Source organism: Delphinapterus leucas, chromosome 2 (assembly GCF_059928025.1).
Source record: "Delphinapterus leucas isolate spDelLeu-1000000601 "Yukka" chromosome 2, BTC_Dleu_Yukka2, whole genome shotgun sequence".
In the NCBI taxonomy this organism is placed as follows: Eukaryota; Metazoa; Chordata; class Mammalia; order Artiodactyla; family Monodontidae; genus Delphinapterus; species Delphinapterus leucas.
In genome coordinates, this window is record NC_143130.1 from 42,286,443 (window position 1) to 42,296,647 (window position 10,205).

The following is a 10,205-nucleotide window of genomic DNA, read 5'->3' on the forward strand; positions in this document are numbered from 1 at the left end:
GGTGGGGGATGGTGCAGGGCTAGAGCTGCCACTGTCATAAAAAGGAAGTTGAGGGACTTGTCCTAACACTAGCCTGTAGGATTCAGTTCAAATATTTGCTGGGCCCCTACTTTAAGCATGACTAAGCTCCGGGGAATCAAAGGTATACATGACATAGCCCCTAATATTGAAGGGCTTATACTCTGGTCATGGTGCCACTCAAACCCTGGCACAGATTGGGTCACTAAAGGAGATGGCTCTTGATAGCATCCTCATGGTCAAGCATCTGTCCATTCCCAGCATCCCCTCCAGCCAAAAACAAGAAAAGATCGACCAAGGGGGTCTGTACTTACGTTAAGATTTCTCAGGCTGTTGTCAGACGGTTTCTGTCTTGGAAGGGAAGGCACTTTGATGCCCCCTTCCTTTTAGAGAAGTGGAGACTAATGCCAGCATCCTTAAATAGGGCTGTTTGGTGGAGGGAGAAAGAAAAAAATAGACCTGCCCAACTCCAGTGCCATGACAGACTGGGGTAATCTCCAGTTCCAGGGATCTCCACCACCTACCTGCCACAGCCTTTCTGGAAAGTTATGTCTTCTCTTACACCTAATTAGAGGGTCATTGTCTCCATCCATCCAGCTTTTCTATTTGTCACTGAAAATGCAGGCCAGAAGGGCAGCTGTGAAGAATTAAAATAGAAAAACAAAAAATAAAACTACCAGGGACACCAAAGTTGGACAGAATGAATCCAAAAGCTGAGATATCTGTTCATCATAAGTAACAAAGCTCTTCTCTCTTCTGACTTCCCATCCTCATCCTCCCAGATTTTCACCAAATCCCTAAGGGTGGGGACCAATTCTACACTTCTAAGGGAAATCAGAAAGCTCCCTGGACCACTGGTGTGCTGATACCAATAATCTGCACTGACTTGGAAAGATGATCATAATATATTTTAAACTGAAAAAAAAAGAATCATAGAATAACGTGTAATCCAGCTGTGTTCAAGTAAGCTACAAATAACTAGGTAGTGAATTCATCATTGCAAGTCAAATGCAATCTGGATTAGTCAAAGCAAATAGCAGATCCTGGGTCTCAGAACTCTGAGTTCCAACCTTTGCTACTGGATGGTACTAACACAGATTCAATCATTCTGGGTACTCTGCTCACTTAGCTAGTCAGAAAAGGATAAATGGCATCCTCTGATTGGTTAACAAGGCAATACACACCAACAAATGAAAGAATGCTGCTTCTTTTCTGGCCAATAAGATCTCAGTTCTCTTCTTGAAAGGAAAGTAAAACCTTTGTCCATAAAGAAAATGAGCAGAAAGGGAATAATAATTTTAAAAAAAGAAAAAAGAAACCACTGTTGCTATGGGACATTATTGATGTGATCAATGATAGCTGCCCCAGAGAATTCATAAAGGAAGGCACTTCTTTGGGAAGAAAAGTACAAAAAGCAGACCAGCTGTCTAGTCTGGACTAAAAAGAAGTTTCTATAGTAACATGTGAAGGAGAAGCATTTTAATGCAAATGTCCCCAAAACTATATCTAGCCAGCCCATGGAGGATAATTTTGGCCTTCAACATAGTCTGAAATTATAATGATTTTTAAAAATTTTACATTAGCAATGAGTGAAGAAAAAGTGAAAAGGAAAGATATGTGTGTTTGTGATGCAGGGCAACAAAGATGAAGATATGATAGTTACTGCCTGGAATAGAGATTTCCTCCATTCCTGGATTGTCAGGTGATAGCTCAGTTTAAAACAAGGTTTTGTTGTGAAAAGACAAAGTTCGTGGCCCTTGAGAAGTGTTCTAGATGAAGTAGTGCACAGAACACAGGTTGTTCTATTAACTTACTAGTGATTTCCCCTTAAATCATTCTGAGAATGTTACAGCTGCCTTGGGAAAATTATGGGTAAAATGATTTTCTACCCAGATACTACAAATGAATGCAGGCAGACAAGTCTGACAGGTAAAAAGTGGAATCAATGTTTGTCAATCCAGGGAAATGAAAAAGATCAGAGTATTAGAAGCTTTAAGTGCTGCATTCCCTAATTATGAAGGCAGAGCTGAAGAGGAAGAAAAGAGAATTTTGAGGAATCTGAGGCTGGTGATGCTAGTGGCTTTTTCTAAGGGAGTCCCGTTTCTACCTATCTGTGCTTTCTGTGTGGTCTGTGGGAAGAGGTGAAAAGAGGTGATGATCTAGAATTCACCCCTTCCAGCATGAGAGAGGTGCTGAGGGAGGGAGGAACCACTGCCAAACCCAGGAGAAAGCCGCTCTTCCTCCAGTTCATCCATGAAGAACAAATGTGTCTTTCTCATTTAAAGGGGGAAAAGCAAAGTGTGCGGGGTCAGGGTGGGGGAAGCCCTTGCGTCTAAAGGACCACATGAAAAAAATAAAAGCCCTAATTGTAAATCCCAGAGAAAGGACAGAGTAGGATATGCTCACCTTTCTGAAGGGGGCAAGGGAGAGGGTGGGAAGGACTGCGGTGGTGGAAAGGTAGCTGCTTCACCAGGCACCTTGACTTCAAAGGAAAAATTTGCCTTCCAGGATTTCCTCTTAACCCCCAGGGATTTTACGGGGGCGGTTGTTGACTCACATCCACACGGGGGAAAACAGGGGCTCCCAGCAGATATTTTTAAGAATAAAGGTGCTCACGGATAATCAATGGCCAAAGCCCCTCCACTCACTGTAACCAAGGCAACAAGAGGCTGGGGCTGGTTGCCTGGTAACCACACTCTAGTGCCGGGGTCCTGTCCCCTTCTCCTCCTCCCCCACCTCTGTTAGCCCTTTTGTGATAACGTCTTCCCCTCGGCGGCTTTTTTCCTTCCTGGCCGAACAGTCATTCAGCTCCTCACACAAAGGGCACATTGGGCGCCTTTGGCTAAAAATGCAGACCTTGATGTTCAATTAGGACAGATTTCGTCTACACCGAGCTATGGCAACCCCGATAAAATGTGCTTTTTACCTCGACCTCAATATCTTCTCCCACCATCCCACGCTTTTCCCTTCATTCACCGGTGTTAAGGCGTATGGAAATTGTGGGGAGAGAGGCTGGGCGGGGGTCGGGGTGGGGGAAGAGGTAGAGAGAACATGACTTGAATGTGGCGACCTTTCACAGTACACCAGTGCCTGGGGTTCCCGGTAGAACCACTTTCCCGCTTGTGCGTAACTAAGCTCACCACTTACAGGCGCGCGTCTTTGCTCTTTGGGCATCCTGCCTGCATTTAGCACCAAGTTATTCCAGCTGCTCTTAGCGGAGGGGAGATAGAATGCCCTCCTAGAATCCGATACCTAAGCTCCTGGAGAAACGGGAAACATGAGTATGCCCCCCCATCCATTTCTCGGTGAACCCTGTCTCACCTCCTTGCCTCCTCCGAGTGGGATCTGAGAGACTGCGAGCGGCGACGAGCTAGGAAGCGGAGTAGCCCGCGGGAACCCACCCTTGGGCGCAGTACGGCGGGGCGCTGTCCAGCGTCTGGTGCTGAAGCTGGAGCTTTGGACTCGCCGTGGAGGGGCTCTGGGGACCTTGAGCAGCTCGGTTCTAACCCCGAGGCAGGGAGCTGAAGTGCAGGCGCTCCGTCCGCCCGGGTCAAAGGCGAGACTCGGACGTGTCTGCACCAGGTGCGCTTTTTCAGCGGACTCGACTCCCTCTCGGGCTCAATCCCCCGCGCCTCTCCGTTTCCCTCTCCGGGTTAGTGGGATTATTTGCCGCAATCGCAGCGGGTACGAAGAGCCCTTTGCAGTGGGATGGCTACAGTTGCCTCCTGGCAGTTCTCCCATTTTCTCTTTCAGCACTGGGCTCTCTGGGAGTCTGCAGGCAAAGTCCCGGGACTCCCGGCGCTCAGATCTTGTGGCGGGCGGTGAAGGGCAAGGCAGGGAGGAGAGGCCTGGAACACCTCACCACGCCGCTTTTCTGCACGCAACAGGTCCGCTGCATCCGGAATCTGAAGGGCGAGCAGCGCTGGAGACCAGGCGGCGGCGGTGGGCTTGGGGAGGCTGGGGCCGGAGAGCGCCCACTCCAGATGCTGTGGTGCTGCCCATCTCCGACAGGGTGCCGGACCGAGCCAGACAAACGGCAAACCGGGTTTCGGCGCGCCCCGAGAGTGGGTCCGAGAACTAGATGTCCCCACAACTCGAGCTGGTCGAGCACCCCGTCAGGAGCGCTCGGGTGCCGGGCTTAGGAGCCGCTTCCCGCTTTCCAGGCGCCCTCACCGTCTTCCCTCCTCTTCGTGAATTTGGCGGCGGGCTCGACACCTTTAGCAGATGCCAAGCCCGACTGCCCCCTCCTCCGGCCTTCCGAAGCAGCCCCAGACTCAGCCTCGCGAACCTCACTCAGTTCCAGTCGGCTGTTCTTCCAATCCCGAGCCCTCGACCTGGGACAGAATCGGACGGGGGATCCTGGTCGGGACTTTACCTGGCATGGGTCTCCACGGCCAAGGAGGAAGACCGCTGCTCTCCACTTCTTTCTGTAAGAAAGCCCCTCAGCCACCACGCCGCCGCTGGCTCGTCCCTTCTCCCCCCAAGAGCTGCAGATCAGGGGCAAAGGGGAGGGGCGGAGAGGCGGTTGGGCTTTGAGGAAGATAATTTGTGAAGCATCCCTTGAATACTTGCCTCTCTCGGGTAATCAGTGCTGTCCGGAGCAGTGGCCATTCCGCCAGGACGAGAGGCAGGTCCAGAGTCCCGGCATAGTCCTCTCGGTGATGACACAAGTCGCTGCGGCTGCGGGGGCCGGTGGAGAACAGCTGCTTTAAAGAGAGATCAACCCACAGGTGGCCTGTCAGGGCCGCGGGCGTCCATGACGTCATCCAGAAGGCAGGCAGAGAAGGTAAGTGAAGGGGGGGTCACCGCACTTCACATCAAAAGTCCCCTGTGGCCATAGCAACAGCTCGTGGAGGGCGGCGGGCCAGGAGCTCACCGCCTTTCCTTGTCTCCTCCGGAGCGGTTGGGCTCCGGGATCCCGAGCCCCTCCGGGGTTGAATGCTGGAGTAGGGTCCCGCATAAGTGCCCAAGCCAGCTTTACCCTCACGGGACAGGCACTAGAGCTAGACCCGGGTCCACCTGTCTGTCCTGGTCCTTGTCCCACTGCCCCAGCTGAGCAGGGCAGAAGAGGGGCCCTCGAACTCCAAGGATACTCCCAAAGGGCGATCCCGCAGAAAGCTTCATTTCCACAGGGACAATTCCTATAGCCCCACTTCCCCCATATCGCCGCGCCTTGGCAGATCAAACCCAGATCGCCTGACCACACGCAGACTATTTCTCCCGAATTCAAGTATGCAAACGCTCACCCTTCTCACCAACTCTTCAGGCACGCGCATCCCTGCGCGAGCGCACCCAGGCAGCGCCGACACAGAACCACCTGCCCCAATCCTCGCCTGTACACGAGGATAAACCGAGACACCAACTTTACCCTTTTGCTTCAGAAAACAGCCAAACCAACGGAGAAAAACCCATGGATCTAGGGTTCGCGAACTGGTGGCCGAGGGTGCCAGATGGGGCACAAAAGTGTTTACTGGGCTCTTACAGAATTTAAAATATTTGAAGTACTTGTCTTCAAGATCGAAAATGTTTGCACAGAAATCTGGGATTTCTGTGTCTCTTGAACATGGGAGCTGCCATTGTGCACACCAAAAAGCACTGACCCCATAGGAAGGGCTGGGGTCCCGTCCAACCTAGGCCCACCTCTCATTTTTGTCAGTGTCACCAAGGCCATTTATCACCAACCTTATCTTTTTTTTTTTTAGTAGTAGAGAGGAAAGTGAAATATTTTTGTCCCCACCTCACCTGCTTATTTCATTACTGTCATCTGTCAGGCCCTGCACTCATGTGAGTTTTCTGCCCTCCTGTGTTTGACAGGAACTGATAATGGCTTCACTCAAGCTGAAATTTTTGCTTCACTACTGGCTGGCTGGTGCCCTGCAGGTCCAGAGATTTGACTGACACACAGACAACTGTGCTACCCACAACCAGACCACACAGAGCAGCATATTTCCTGCTAATAAGGCTGTTTTCACCCCCCTTCCATTTTCACATTTCAAAACATGCAGGTATCTGGAAACACTTTAAAAATCATGTTTTTCATTGATCACCCAGATATTTGCTCACACAGAACATCCTTTACATTTCTAAATCTAAGGACTAAAATATCTCATTAATAAAAATACAGAAAAATAGGGAGAAGAAAAAAAATTTAATCACTCACCACCTAAATATAACAATGTTTTACATTTTCTGACTGGCAGTTTAAATGTAGCTGTAAAAAAAAAAATTCTCATGAAAACAATCAACATACAAACAAACCAGCAAAACTCACCACCATCAACAACGGAGCCATATATCAATAGCTGTGCCTCAGGTATTCACACTTATACAGCCACACTTACTGGGACAGTCATTAAATGTGCATTTTGAATATATGCAACAGTTGAGAAGGGCGATTTTCTTTTCTCCCCCTTAGCTGTAGAATTCCCCCTAAGGAGAAAGAGGTTTCTGTTTATACGTACTTGCTCTCCTATCCAAGTGTCTGTAAATTTTCGTTGAAAGCCAAGGTAACTTTGTACTAGATCAACTCCAAATCTTGCCCAATATGGATTACTTTTAGCTTATTCAGGAAAATTAGGTAGGGGAAAAGATTCTGCATCTGTCACTTGGTGGGAACCTGGTAGGTTTCTAGGTAGTACATGGTGTCCTCCAACATCTCGTCATTTGGCCTGATTTTGCCCCTTCACCCAGCATATTTTTCTTAGAGCCATTCTCTTTGTGAATCTTAGAACTCTAGGCTGTCAATGAATTGAGAGTAATAATATTAATTCTCTATTCATTACCTTTCTAAAATGCTTGAGAATTCACCAAGCATTTCACATGGTGTATCTCTCTTGATTCTAGAAACTGCCCGTTTTATAGATTAAGAAGCAGAGGTCAAACTGCTTAATTCACCTTGAGTTATCAGTGCTCTTTCTGCTGGAAAGACCCAATTGTCTCCCTTATGTGAATCATCAAAATTATTTATTCAGTGGTTAAGAGGATTAAACAGACAATTTACAAAAGTGGAAAAACAACGATTATACCAACATTTGGAAAAAATTTCTGCTTTATTTAATATACAAATGTAAATTTTTTTCTTTGACCCCAAATTTATTCAATTTATTTGCACCTAAAATAGTAACCTTTCAGTGTTGTGTGTGTATGTGCGCACACACACATGCTCTCAAGTGGCTAGTACACATGTGTAACTATGTCCTGCTACTCCTTTCTGGCTTGCAGACTTTCTGCTGAAAGATCAGCTGTTAACCTTATGGGGATTCCCTTGTTGTTATTTGTTGTTTTTCCCTTGCTGCTTTTAATTTTTTTTTCTTTGTATTTAATTTTTGATAGTTTGATTAATATGTGTCTTGGTGTGTTTCTCCTTGTTTATCCTGTATGGGACTCTCTGTGTTTCCTGAACTTGATTGACTATTTCCTTTCCCATATTAGGGAAGTTTTCAACTATAATCTCTTCAAATATTTTCTCAGTCCTTTTCTTTTTCTCTTCTTCTTCTGGGACTCCTATAATTCGAATGTTGGTCTATTTAATGTTGTCCCAGAGGTCTCTGAGACTGTTCTCAGTTCTTTTCATTCTTTTTTCTTTATTCTGGTCTGCGGTAGCTATTTCCACTATTTTATCTTCCAGGTCACTTATCTATTCTTCTGCCTCAGTTATTCTGCTATTGATTCTTTCTAGAGAATTTTTAATTTCACTTATTGTGCTGTTCATCATTGTTTGTTTGCTCTTTAGTTCTTCTAGGTCCTTGTTAAACGTTTCTTGTTTTTTCTCCATTCTATTTCCAAGATTTTGGATCATCTCTACTATCATTACTCTGAATTCTTTTTCAGATAGAGTGTGTATTTCCTCTTCATTTGTTTGGTCTGGTGGGTTTTTACCTTGCTCCTTCATCTGCTGTGTGTTTTTCTGTCTTCTCATTTTTCTTAGCTTACTGTGTTTGGGGTCTCCTTTTCGCAGGCTGCAGGTTCGTAGTTCCCGTTGTTTTTGGTGTCTGCCCCCAGTGGCTAAGGTTGGTTCAGTGGGTTGTGTAGGTTTCCTGGTGGAGGGGACTGGTGCCTGTGCTCTGGTGGATGAGGCTGAATCTTGTCTTTCTGCTGGGCAGGACCGCGTCCAGTGGTGTGTTTTGGGGTGTCTGTTACCTTATTATGATTTTAAGCAGCCTCTCTGCTAATGTGTGGGGTTGTGTTCCTGTCTTGCTAGTTGTTTGGCATAGTGTGTCCAGCACTGGAGCTTGCTGGTCATTGAGTGGAGCTGGGTCTTAGCGTTGAGATGGAGATCTCTGGGAGAGCTTTTGCCATTTGATATTACATGGAGCTGTAGGGTCTCTGGTAGACCAGTGTCCTGAACTCGGCTCTCCCACCTCAGAGGCACAGGCCTGACACCCGGCCGGAGCACCAAGACCTTATCAGCCACACGGCTGGTTAGTGGTCCTTGGGCAGCAGGGCCCTCCAAACCTGTGGAGCTAGGTTCAGGCTCCAAACACCAGTAGAGCCTCCATGGTGGAGGCCGCCAACACCCCAAAAATCATTCTGAGGCTGCAGCTGCAAGCTGACAACTGACAGTCCTCATTTAGACCTGCTGCCAGATCAGGGCTGGGGCTTCTAGAAATGTAAATTTTGAAAATGTGGGATACCATTTTTCACATATGATGTTAACAAAAAATTAAAATGTCTACTTCCCAATGCTGGAGAGTGTATGGTGAAATGAGCACTAATAACTTGTGAAGATTTTAAGTTGGTTAAATTCATGGGAATGTAATTTTGCAACTTGTATCAAGATCCATAAACATATTCACCCCCTTTGGGCCAGGAATTTTTCTGTGGATCTATTCTAATAAAATAATCTTAATTTCAGGAAAATCTAAATGCATAAAATTGTCCATTATAGCATTACATACTTTTTTAAAAATGGAGGTGACAAGGGCTTCCCTGGTGGCACAGTGGTTGAGAGTCCGCCTGCCGAGTCAGGGGACACGGGTTCATGCCCCGGTCCGGGAAGATCCCACATGCCGCGGAGCGGCTAGGCCCGTGAGCCATGGCCGCTGAGCCTGCGCGTCTGGAGCCTGTGCTCCCGCAATGGGAGAGGCCACAACAGTGAGAGGCCTGCGTACCGCAAAAAAAAAAAAAAAAAAAAAAGAAAGGAACTTCCTCAAACTGATAAAAGGTGTCTTAAAACAAAAGAAAAAACCAAAAAACCTCATAGCTAACATCACACTTAATGGTGAAAGACAGAGTTTTCCTCCTTAGATCAGGAACAAGATGAAGATGTAAGGTCTCACCACTTATATTCTATATTGTACTGGAATTTCTATTCAGGGCTATTCAGCAAGACAAAGAAATAAAAGGATTAGAAAGGGAAAAGTAAACTTCTCTATTTGCAGATAACATAGTCTTTTATATGAAAAATTATTAAGGAATCCACAAAAATCAATTAAAACTAATAAACAAACTCAGCAAATTTGCAGGCTAGCAATATACAAAATCAGTTCTATTTCTAGCAATGAACAATCTAAAAGTGAAATTGAGGAAACAATTCCACTTGCAATAGCATCAAAAGTAATAGAATGTGAGGAATAAATTTAATGAAAGATGTGTGAGACTTGTACCTCAAAAACTAGAAATCATTGCTGCAAGAAATTTAAACATCTAAATCAGTGGGAAAATATCCCATATTCATGTATTGGAATACTTAATATTGTTAAAATGACAATATACATAAATTGATCTACAGATGCAACGCAATCCGTATCAAAATTCCAGCTGCTCTTTTTTGTTGCTGTGTTTGCAGAAATTGACATGCTGTTCCTAAAATTCACATTGGAATTCAAGGGACCAAGAATAACCAAAACACTCTTGAAAAAGAAGAACAAAGTTGGAGGACTCACACTTCACAATTTCAAAACTTACTGCAAAACTACCCTAATTAAGACTACATGGTACTGGCATAAGGATAAACATAGATCAGTGGAATAAAGTTGAGGTCCAGAAATAAATCCATACGTCTATGGTCAATTGATTTTCAACAACAGTGCCAAGATAATTCAATGGTGTAAAGAAGAGTCTCTTTAATAAATGGTAGTGGGACAACTGGATATCTATATGCAAAAGTGTGATTTTGAACTTGTAACCTCACACAGTATACAAAAATTTACTCAAAATGGATCAAAGACGAAAAGGTAAGAGCTAAA